The 9,618-nt window shown below is 42.9% G+C and overlaps 1 long non-coding RNA gene across 1 annotated transcript; it reads right to left on the minus strand.

Moving 5' to 3' along the window:
* Positions 1 to 2,222, minus strand: LOC138994489 (uncharacterized). Its single transcript, XR_011468444.1, has 3 exons — positions 2,114 to 2,222; positions 1,064 to 1,212; positions 1 to 231 (listed from the first exon to the last, which is right to left on the minus strand). It is a non-coding gene; the product is annotated as an uncharacterized lncRNA (long non-coding RNA).
* Between the last annotated feature and the right edge of the window lie 7,396 nt (positions 2,223 to 9,618).

The raw sequence follows: 9,618 nt of genomic DNA on the forward strand, positions 1-9,618 counted from the left end.
TAATGCCACAGATAACATTTATTTTGGACACAAGCTCTTCAGAATCGGCCACTCCAGCACTTTAGGTCTTCATCTTCTGGGACTGCACGTCAAGGGATAGACACTTGCCAGGAATGGTGTGTGGAAAATGTATGCCAAGCACTGGATCCATGATTCATGAGCATTCTTCCGGGGCTGTCTCCAGGCAGGCTTACACCCCCATTCTTATTCCACAGGGTCATGAACACCACCCTTTTAAAATATAAAATTGATTATGACATTTCCTCTGCTCAGAAACCTCCAGCAGTCTACCAAACTCTTTGGCAACGCAGCTCATTTCTTTCTGGACCCTGGCTTGGATGATTCTCTACTGAGTATTTGCAAATTCTACTGACCATAATCTCAATCACTTTCCCATCTCCAGGTAGGACCCACATTTCCCCATCATGTGTACTGCCCTTCCTTACTGTGGCAAACTGTATGCCTCCTTTAAGCTCTTCCTTAAAAGTTCTCTACTCTCTGACAATCTTACCAACCTCCACTGATCCACCCACCCAGGCAAAACCAATAATTCTTCCTGGGGCCTCCACAGACCTTAGTAGAAATTTGTGCAAAGCTGTGGCCATCCTGGATTGTAATTATTTACATAGTTCTGTCTCCATGAACTAGCTGTGTTTACCTTTTTATCTCACCTTCAGCACAATGCCTGACTGACACAGGAGATACTCCATAATTGGGGTTCTCTTTCCTTTCCCTCTGCCTCCCAGGATCACCCATTTTCTAGGAAGAGTGAAGCCCCCTTGGTGGGGAAGCGGAAGGAGGGTGGCAAACCCTGGGTCAATAAAGACCTGTGAATCTCGGATCATGGTTACTTGTCTCAAATGAGAGCCCCCTAGGGGACAGAGACAGGGATAGGGCTTCTCTTTGAGGAGAGGGTCTTAGATAATGCAGCCAGGTGTCCTTCTGCCATTCACTTCCAGCCTCTTTCTCTTGGAGTTACCCCGAAGTTGTGTGCAGTGGACCCAGGAAAGTCCACTGGGGAGTAGTTAACACCCTTGTCAACTCTTGACTGATTTATACTCACCACACGGATAGCAAGTTTGCATACATGGCCACATCCATTGCTGCAGCATTTCAGGTGAGAGGGACATGAGGCATCTCCTGAGCATTCTTCAACACAAGGCCCAACCTTTCCTTTGGGCACCTTGGGGCAGAGTCCAGGTTTGTCTCCCCCTGAAAAAAAAAAGGTGTTTGTGGAGTCTGGAATAGTCATTAACCAGGTATAAAAACTGCTGTTAGAGGTCCACGGCTTCACTGCTGGCAGGACTGCCACCTCTTTCATTTCTTCCTTTGTACTCCTGGACCCTCCCTCAGCCTCTACATCTCCACCCTCACACTGAAGCCCCCATTGTCACAGTCAGGCCCTTAGGAGAATGTTCTCCCTGCTGCAAAGGCTGCCCAGTCCAGCAGGCAAGAAACCTGCTCTGTCATAAGCCTCTTCTTTCCATTTTAGAAGAAGATATTAGAAACATCTCTGATCCCAGACATCCATCTTCCACCTCACACATACCCCATGTTCATCCCGGAGCTACTCCGTGTTGGATGCCCTCCATCCCAGGCACATGTAGAGAGAGCCCCAACTTTTAATAAGGCCCCACCTGATCTGATAAGAAGAATGGGGCCCTGGCTGGTGTGGCTCAGTTGGTTATTGCATCGCCCCACATACTGAAAGTTTGCAGGTTCAATCCCCATTTGGGGCACGTATGGTGGGCAATCGATGTTCTCTCTCACTTCAATCTCTCTCTCTCTCTCTCTCTCTCTCTCTCTCTCTCTCTCTCTCTCTATATATATATATATATATATATATATATATATATATATATAATGTGGTATATCATTATACTATTCAACAACCCCTCTCTCTAATATATTAATAAGCATATCTTCCGGTGAGAATTAAAAAATAGAAGAAGAATGGGAAACGCAGGGTGATCACTCCTGAAGGTTAAAGAAAGTGGGTCTGATCAATGCCACATCTCCACTCTGCAGCCTGTTCCTGTGCCCACCAACCCAGGTAAGAAGCTGGGCTCTGAGCCTCCTCTGCTCTCAGGTAGGACCCCCTCAGCACCCTTACCTCCAGGAGGACCTCTCTGAGCGAAGGCCATCTCCATCCCCAAGATGACAAAAGCCACTAGGACAAAGACTGTGCCTGTCTTCATGTTGGCCTTTGATGTGAATGCACACACTGAGCCCAGCCCCAATTTATACCCTTAGTGTCACCAGAGAGGAGTGTGGTGTGGGCCAATAGAACAGGAAATGTACAACATGATCTAGTTAGTTTGTTCTATTTCATAACTGGTTTCTCTATAATTAGGGTATGTTTTCTTGTAGATGCAAATCCAAACAGGAGAGTTCAGGTCTTGCTAAATCAAAACTTGGCATTGTTTTCCCTGGTGTCATTAGAGAAAGTGGCCAAAGAAATAAATTTTCTGTGTATAATTCAAAATTTCAGAGTAAGAGCATAAACTTTGAAGCTATGTGTTATTCCACCTGGTGCCTCCTGGAGGTCCCGTTCCAGGAGGATTCATGTGGTTCTATGAGAGATGGTGAACAGGTTGTGCTTTGGAGACTTCCAGGGCTGAGATCCCCAAGTAGGGGTGGAATGAGGACCTCCCCTTCATCACAAAGGTAGGTAGTGAGGTCTCTCATCTGAGGAGATGGATGTTCAAAGATCACAAGCTGGCAAGGCCTTTGGGGATGGAGAGACAGGGTCCACTCTTGATGGCTGGTGGTCTCTGAGCCTACCGTGCTCCATACTGAGAGTTCCATAGAGAGAGGCCCGTGTGGGTGAGCTCCAATGAGCTGAACTACAGGAAAAGACTGTTACAGAATTTCAGAGAAGGGGGTATAAAGGTAAAACTCCAATGACTATAGGAATGAAGAGAAAGCCTGCTTTGTCCTTGGTGGTCAGATCTGGGACAAGCACCTCATGAGCACCTAGGGGGAGGCCAGGATGAGGTACTCTGAGATCACAGGAACACTAAGTGAGCCAAGAGAGGAGGGCTCAGACCAGCCATCCCAGGTAGTTAGCTCACACCCAGTATCTCAGACTCTTTGGATGTTCATAGGGTACAACACCCAGGACACCTCTGTCTGAAGAAGGGACTAGAATACCTGAAGAAGACATGCAGCTCAGTACAGGGTGGAGATCAATTGCCCAAGGCAGCACAGAGCACAAGAGAAAGCACAACAAAGAACAAGCCCAAATGCAAATCCGAGGTGTCTGGCCAGATGCCACACTGCTGAGTAGCATGGCCTTGGTGAGTGTGTGGGGCCAAGGTGCACAGCCCCAAAGAACTTGCAGGAGAACCCTACAGAGCACTCTTGGTAAGGGGAAGTCTCCCTAATCCCTCCCTAAAAGTGACTAGACACAACTACTATCACTTAATTAACATCACCTTAAAAAAAATTTTCTCATGTGTTTTGTATGTATTTTTCTAAGTCCTTTCCTATAATTTGCATACACACATGTATATGCAAATATGTATCTTTGCTGCAGAAGTGAAATTATACTGTATGTATTGTTTTGCTTTATTCATTTAACATTATGTCTTTTTTAAATATATTTTTTATTTAATGAGGAAGGAAGACGAAGAGATAAACAGGTACATCAATGATGAGAGAGAATCATGGATCAGCTGCCTCCTGCATGCGCCTTACTGGGGATTGAGCCCACAACTTGGGCATGTGCGCTGTCCCGGAACCAATCAGTGACCTCCTGGGTCATAGGTCCATGCTCAACCACTGAGCAACACTGGCTGGGCTTAACATTATGTCTTGGAGAGATTGCATGTTAGTATCCCCCCTTTTAAAACAAGAGCTATCTAATATTCTATTATATGAGTGATTCATAATTTATTTAAACATATTTCAATTGTTGAACATTTGGGTGGTCTCTGTATCATTAACAATTGGCTGTTATATGCATGATATACTTTGTATATGCTTCTTTGTTTATATATGTCAGTATTTCCCCTGAAAAGATGCCTACACATGGAAATTCAAAGGATATGTTTACTGTGGAGTTGGAAGATATTGCCAAATTGTCCTCCAAAAGGGCTGCACCCATTTATACTTTCTGTCTCTATGAACTGACTACTCTACATACTTTATATAAGTGGAACCACACAATATTTGTCTTTTTGAGACTGGCTTATTTCACTTAACAGGATGTCCTTAAGGTTCACCCATGTTGTGGCATACTGGAGAATGTCTTTTTTTGTGTGTGGAACTTTTTAATTTAATTGAATTTTTTTGCTGTAACATTTTATTTTTTTATATATTATTTTTTTAATTGATTAAGTTATTATATATGTGTCCTTATCCCCATATTACCCCCTAAAAACAGATCCAGAGACAGAGAAGCATCAATCAGACCAACAAACCTCAGAAGGAAGGTAGTGGAGGGAGGGATAAGGGTGAGAATTAAAAAGCAGGAATGGAACTTTTTTTTTGGTGTTTTTTTTTTGGCTGGGTACACTGAACTTTATTGATGGTGCACGACAAAGCAGGGCTCCCTAGGCCCCTCCCCTTCACCAGGGGGTCTGGGATGGAAATGGTGGTCAGGAGATTCTCAGTGTGTCAGGGGTTCGATCTGGGGCAGGGATGTCACAGTTCATCCTTTAGATGAACGTAAGGACTTATATGCAAGCATATAGGCCTAACCAAAGGACATAGACAACAGGTGGGTGTGGGCATGAGTGAGGGGTATGGTGACAGCTGGATTCTGAAAATATCAGGAGGAACACTTTGTAAAGTATATGATTTTCCAAGCACTATGCTGTGCACTTGAACCCAATGTACAATAATACCGAAAGTAAAGTGTAATTGTAAAATTAAAAATAAGCAAATTGAAATTTAAAAAAGACTTACCTATTTGAATCATGGGGGAGCAGACGTGACCACAGCCCTCCCTGATGCACTGTTCTCCTTGCCCTCAGTCCCTGCCTGCTCTGCATTGGGGCTCGCAGATGCCTGAGGAGAGGAAAGACTAGTTAAAAGCTTTTAAGTCTTATACTTGATGAATAAAATTTTCAGTCCCTCACAGTATCATCCAAAACCCCATCAATTACCTAAGTATAAATCTAACAAATTATATTCAGAAAATACATAATATTACTAAGAAAAAAATTGAAAAGATCTTAATAAATGGAGTCATATACAGTTTTCGTGGATTAGAAGATTCATGATCATGAAGATATGAGTTTTCCTGAAATTGAAATTGAATGTAATTCCAATAAAAGTCTTAGAAGGATTTTTACATGAAAATTCATAAACTAATACTAAAACTTATATGAAAATCCTACAAATCAAGAATAATCAAGACAATTTTTCCTTTTTTTTTTCAGTTACAGTTGACATACAATATTATACTAGTTACAGATGAACAACATCGTGATTAGACATTTATATACTTATAAAGTGTTCACCCTGAATCAAGACAATCTAGAACAATGTTGTTGTGGTTGGGGAGCAGGGAAGGGGTGGAAGAAAAAAATAAAATTAGCTAATTTTATTATGACTATTACTCATAGTAGTTCACTTATAGATAATCATCCACTAAAAAAGAAGGGAGAAAAGGTAATACTTAAAGGTGTTAGTGTAAGATAACTATTAAAAAAAATATAAACCTTTCTAAATGCAAAACATGTAGTAAGAGAGAGAGGAAGGGGGATAGATTACACCAATAAAATATGTTACTCAGTGAAAGATTATCTAGCTAATAAAGAGGAAATAAAACTATAGCAGTAAAAAGGTATGATAAATCACCCAATTACAAGGAATTCTTATCTTTTAGAGATACACACAGAAGTCATCTATAATAATAAAAGCATGATATGCCTATTAGATCGGCTATCCCTCTGGACGACCTTCCAAATGAAGCCAGAGCTGTGATGGAAGCCCGAATTCCCGGGCCAGAGAGAAGCTGGTGTCCACAGCCAGGGGAAGGAAGGCTTACTCTTGCACTCATTTTGTGATCAGGCCTCTAGTATGTCATAAAATAATGTCCGCAATTTTCTTCAAAATAGCATGAGATGAGGGGAAATGAATGGGATTATAAAAGAACAATGATTACACATTAACAGTGGGTGAAGCTGGGTGATGGGTATGTGGTATATCATTATACTATTCTGTCTGCTTTTTATGTGTTTACATTTTCCCATAATAAAAAGTTTAAAAATAAACTATTTGTCCTTACAAACAAAGCTCTATTAATTAATCTTGGGTTAAAATAGAACGTGTCAAATTTCTCCCAGGTCCTGTAAGGACTGGGCCCCAGAGTGTATACCTCAGTGAGAAAGTCCTTGTGAAATAAAATAGTACATTTCCCAACTCCATAGTCAGCATTCCCATTCTGATCTACTCACAGTTTCCACACAGCCTGTCCAAACAGCTCATGCTGCACCTATGCCTCACACACTGAGATTTGGTTAAGTCAGTGCTTCTCAGACTTCCTAATGCCTCGATCCTTTAATACAGTTCCTCATGTTGTGGTGACCCCCAACCATAAACTTATTTTCGTTGCTACTTCATAACTGTAGTTTTGCTACTGTTATGAATTGTTAATGTAAATATCTGATATGCAGGATATGTTTTCTTTGTTACAAATTGAACATAATTAAAGCATAGTAATTAATAACAAAAACAATATGTAATCGTATATGTGTTTTCCAATGATCTTTGGCGATCCCTGTGAAAGGGTCGTTCGACCCCCAAAGGTGTTGAGACCCACAAGTTGAGAACCGCTGGATTAAATGATTATTTGGAGGAAGCAGCTGGAAATAAGCTAACTTTCTGTGTAAACTGGGCTGGGAGAGCTGTTAAGTGCAATAGTGGACTGGTTTTTATTGGTTTATTGTCTCTATGGGAATAATTTTTTTGTTTTCTCAATCACTTTGCAAGGAGTGGACATGACTTCCAAGAGAATAAGGCTTTGGATCATTTGCTCAAAGGGCCATTTGTAGGATCTGTGATTATTTCTCAGAGTCAAGGGCTCATTTGGAATTAAGAAACAAACTTTGTCCTGATCAGCGTGGCTCAGGGGCTAAGCATCGACCTAAGAACCAGGAGGACAGGGTTCGATTCTGGTCAGGGCACATGCCCAGGTTATGGGCTGGATCCCCAGTGGGAGGGTGTACAGGAGGCAGTCAATAGATGGATGATTCTCTCGCATCATTGATGTTTCCATCTCTCTCTCCCTTTCCATTCCTCACTAAAATCAATGAGAATATATTTTTTAAAAGGAAACAAATTTTCAAAGGCATTGCCTCCAGGGATACCTTCCTACAACCATCTGTTCACAGACTTCCAGAAGAGCAAAGACCAGAGCAATGGGAGCAGCCCAAGAAAGCAGACCTTATGCATGTGCTACGCCTTGAGTGTGCTCTGGAGCTTGGCATTTCAAGAAGGTAAATAAATAATCACATAAAAAAGAGCACTTGAAAAAGTCTTTCCCAAAACAGGCTTTTACATGACTTCTTTGTCTAAAGTATGCATGCACAGATGGTGAGGGAAAAGACTCAAAAGCTACCTGGCCAGGCTGGAGGAAGTCTCAGATTTCTGTGACCCAACTACACACATAGGTACATTGCTGCTGTGTTAGGGAGGTGGAGCCAACTCTACCTCATGGCATAGAATTGGGGAATGATGGGTGGTCAGGAAGCCACATATAGGCGGTACATGCGAGAGGCAGCCAGCCCAGAGGTGATGAAGAGCTTTGGCTGACTGAAAAATGCCTACCAAATATATACATGTAATTCTTCATTTTTAAAAATGTAAATATGGGTGGGCAGGGGACTCCCAAAGGATCCTGGGAAAACGTTCCTTCAAAGCTTATAAAGCCCGTTGCAGATGACGATGTGGAAAGAGAAAAGACCCAGTCAATGCCCTTCTGCTCCACCCTCCCTGTCCTGGTGGTAAATATTAAACATAGATAATCCATACATGACTTTCTATCGAGACTGTAACACCTGACCAGGAGAGCCCTGCCAGTGAATATCTTCCCTCTTTGGGAGAGAAGGTCAGCATGGTACAGGGCATGGAGCATCTACCTAAAAGCCAAACAGACATGGAGGAGAAGACTGGCTCCTCTACTCATTAAGAGTGTTGACCTGGGCTGGTTTTGCTAAGTGGTTGAGCATCATCTTATGTACCAGCAGGTCATATTCCCATAGGGCTCAATTCCAGCGGTTCAATTCCCATAGGGGCACTTGCCCAGGTTGTGGGCTCAGTCCCCAGTGGGGGCCATGTGGGAGGCAATCAATTGATGATTCTCTCTCATCACTGATATTTCTATCTCTCTCTCCTTCACCACTCTTCTCTCTGAAACCTTTAATAAAAACAAATTATTTAAAAAGGAGTGCATAGTTGGGCAAGTCATTTACCTACTTGGACCCTCTGTCTCTTCATCAGTAAAATTTACAAAAAATTCTGCTACTGAGATGATATTATGGAGCTGTGGTGAGTGTAAAGTGAGATACTACCTGTGAAAGTGCCTGTGCTGGTGAGTGTTAATTATCCTCTCCTAACATATGTCTCCAAACTCTGGGTGACCACAGAGTCTGAAACGTCTGCATGCCTACAGAACCTGTATAGTCTTCAGGACTAACTAAAGGGCAGAAACCTAAGTGGACGTTGTAGGATGCCATCCTCAAATGTCTTTGCAGGGGAAGGTCATACTTTGGCATTCAGAATGGCAGATAGTACGTGAAATTGTTTGAGAACATGTTATGGGTCTGCTCATGAGCCCCCAGTAATGACCAAGAGAGACCGAAGCATGGTGGGATTTGGGGTGTGGATGACCAGCCAGTAAAAGAAGGTATCAAAGCTAATATGCCCTCATTCCAATGCACAGGCTGGTGAGGCCATGGGCTGCCGGGGTTATAAGATGTGCTAGACGGCAGGGACAAGCAGGCATGGCAGACCGGAGAGGCTACGTGGGGTAATCGAGGTGGAAGAGTGAACAGAGAGCACTGGGAGATGGAGCTTGTAGGATCAGCTCAGACCATCGCTTTTGTCAGGGCTTCTTTGGGAGACCCAGGCTTATCCTCTGCCTCAGGAAAACTCTGAATCAAAGACTCCACCCACAGAGCCTATGTCCAAACTTATCCTAACACCTAGTCACTCCAGGGAAGCAGCTGGTACTGCCCAGCCCACACCACTCAAAGCCCCACATCCCAAGGGCCACAGTTGCTCTCATAGAGTTAGGCATCCAGTCCTGCTACATGTCGGAGTATTGCCTTAGAATAGGGTATCTCCAAATTTGTTTCTACTCCAACTCCTTCTGAGTCTTGCCCTATTAAAGGCTGCTACTATAGGCCTGTTATGTGCTAGATGGTCATGTTTTTCTTGACCAAAATCATATTCCCAGAATGCTTGAGAAAATATTATCATGCCCTTTGCCCTGTTTAGATACATGGACATGGAAGGAGGAAAGAAACTAGCTGGCAGACCTTTCCTCTGATCTATCCTGAGTGCCTAGTATTCATGGGCTCAGTACAGGGCACACAGTCCGTTCTGTTCATCCACAGAGGGTCCACTAGAAAGAATGTCTAAATGGGAAGAATGACACACTCTCAA

This window comes from Myotis yumanensis, unplaced genomic scaffold, assembly GCF_028538775.1.
Source record: "Myotis yumanensis isolate MYYU_CA2020_CCGP unplaced genomic scaffold, mMyoYum1.0.hap1 SCAF_16, whole genome shotgun sequence".
Lineage (NCBI taxonomy): Eukaryota > Metazoa > Chordata > Mammalia > Chiroptera > Vespertilionidae > Myotis > Myotis yumanensis.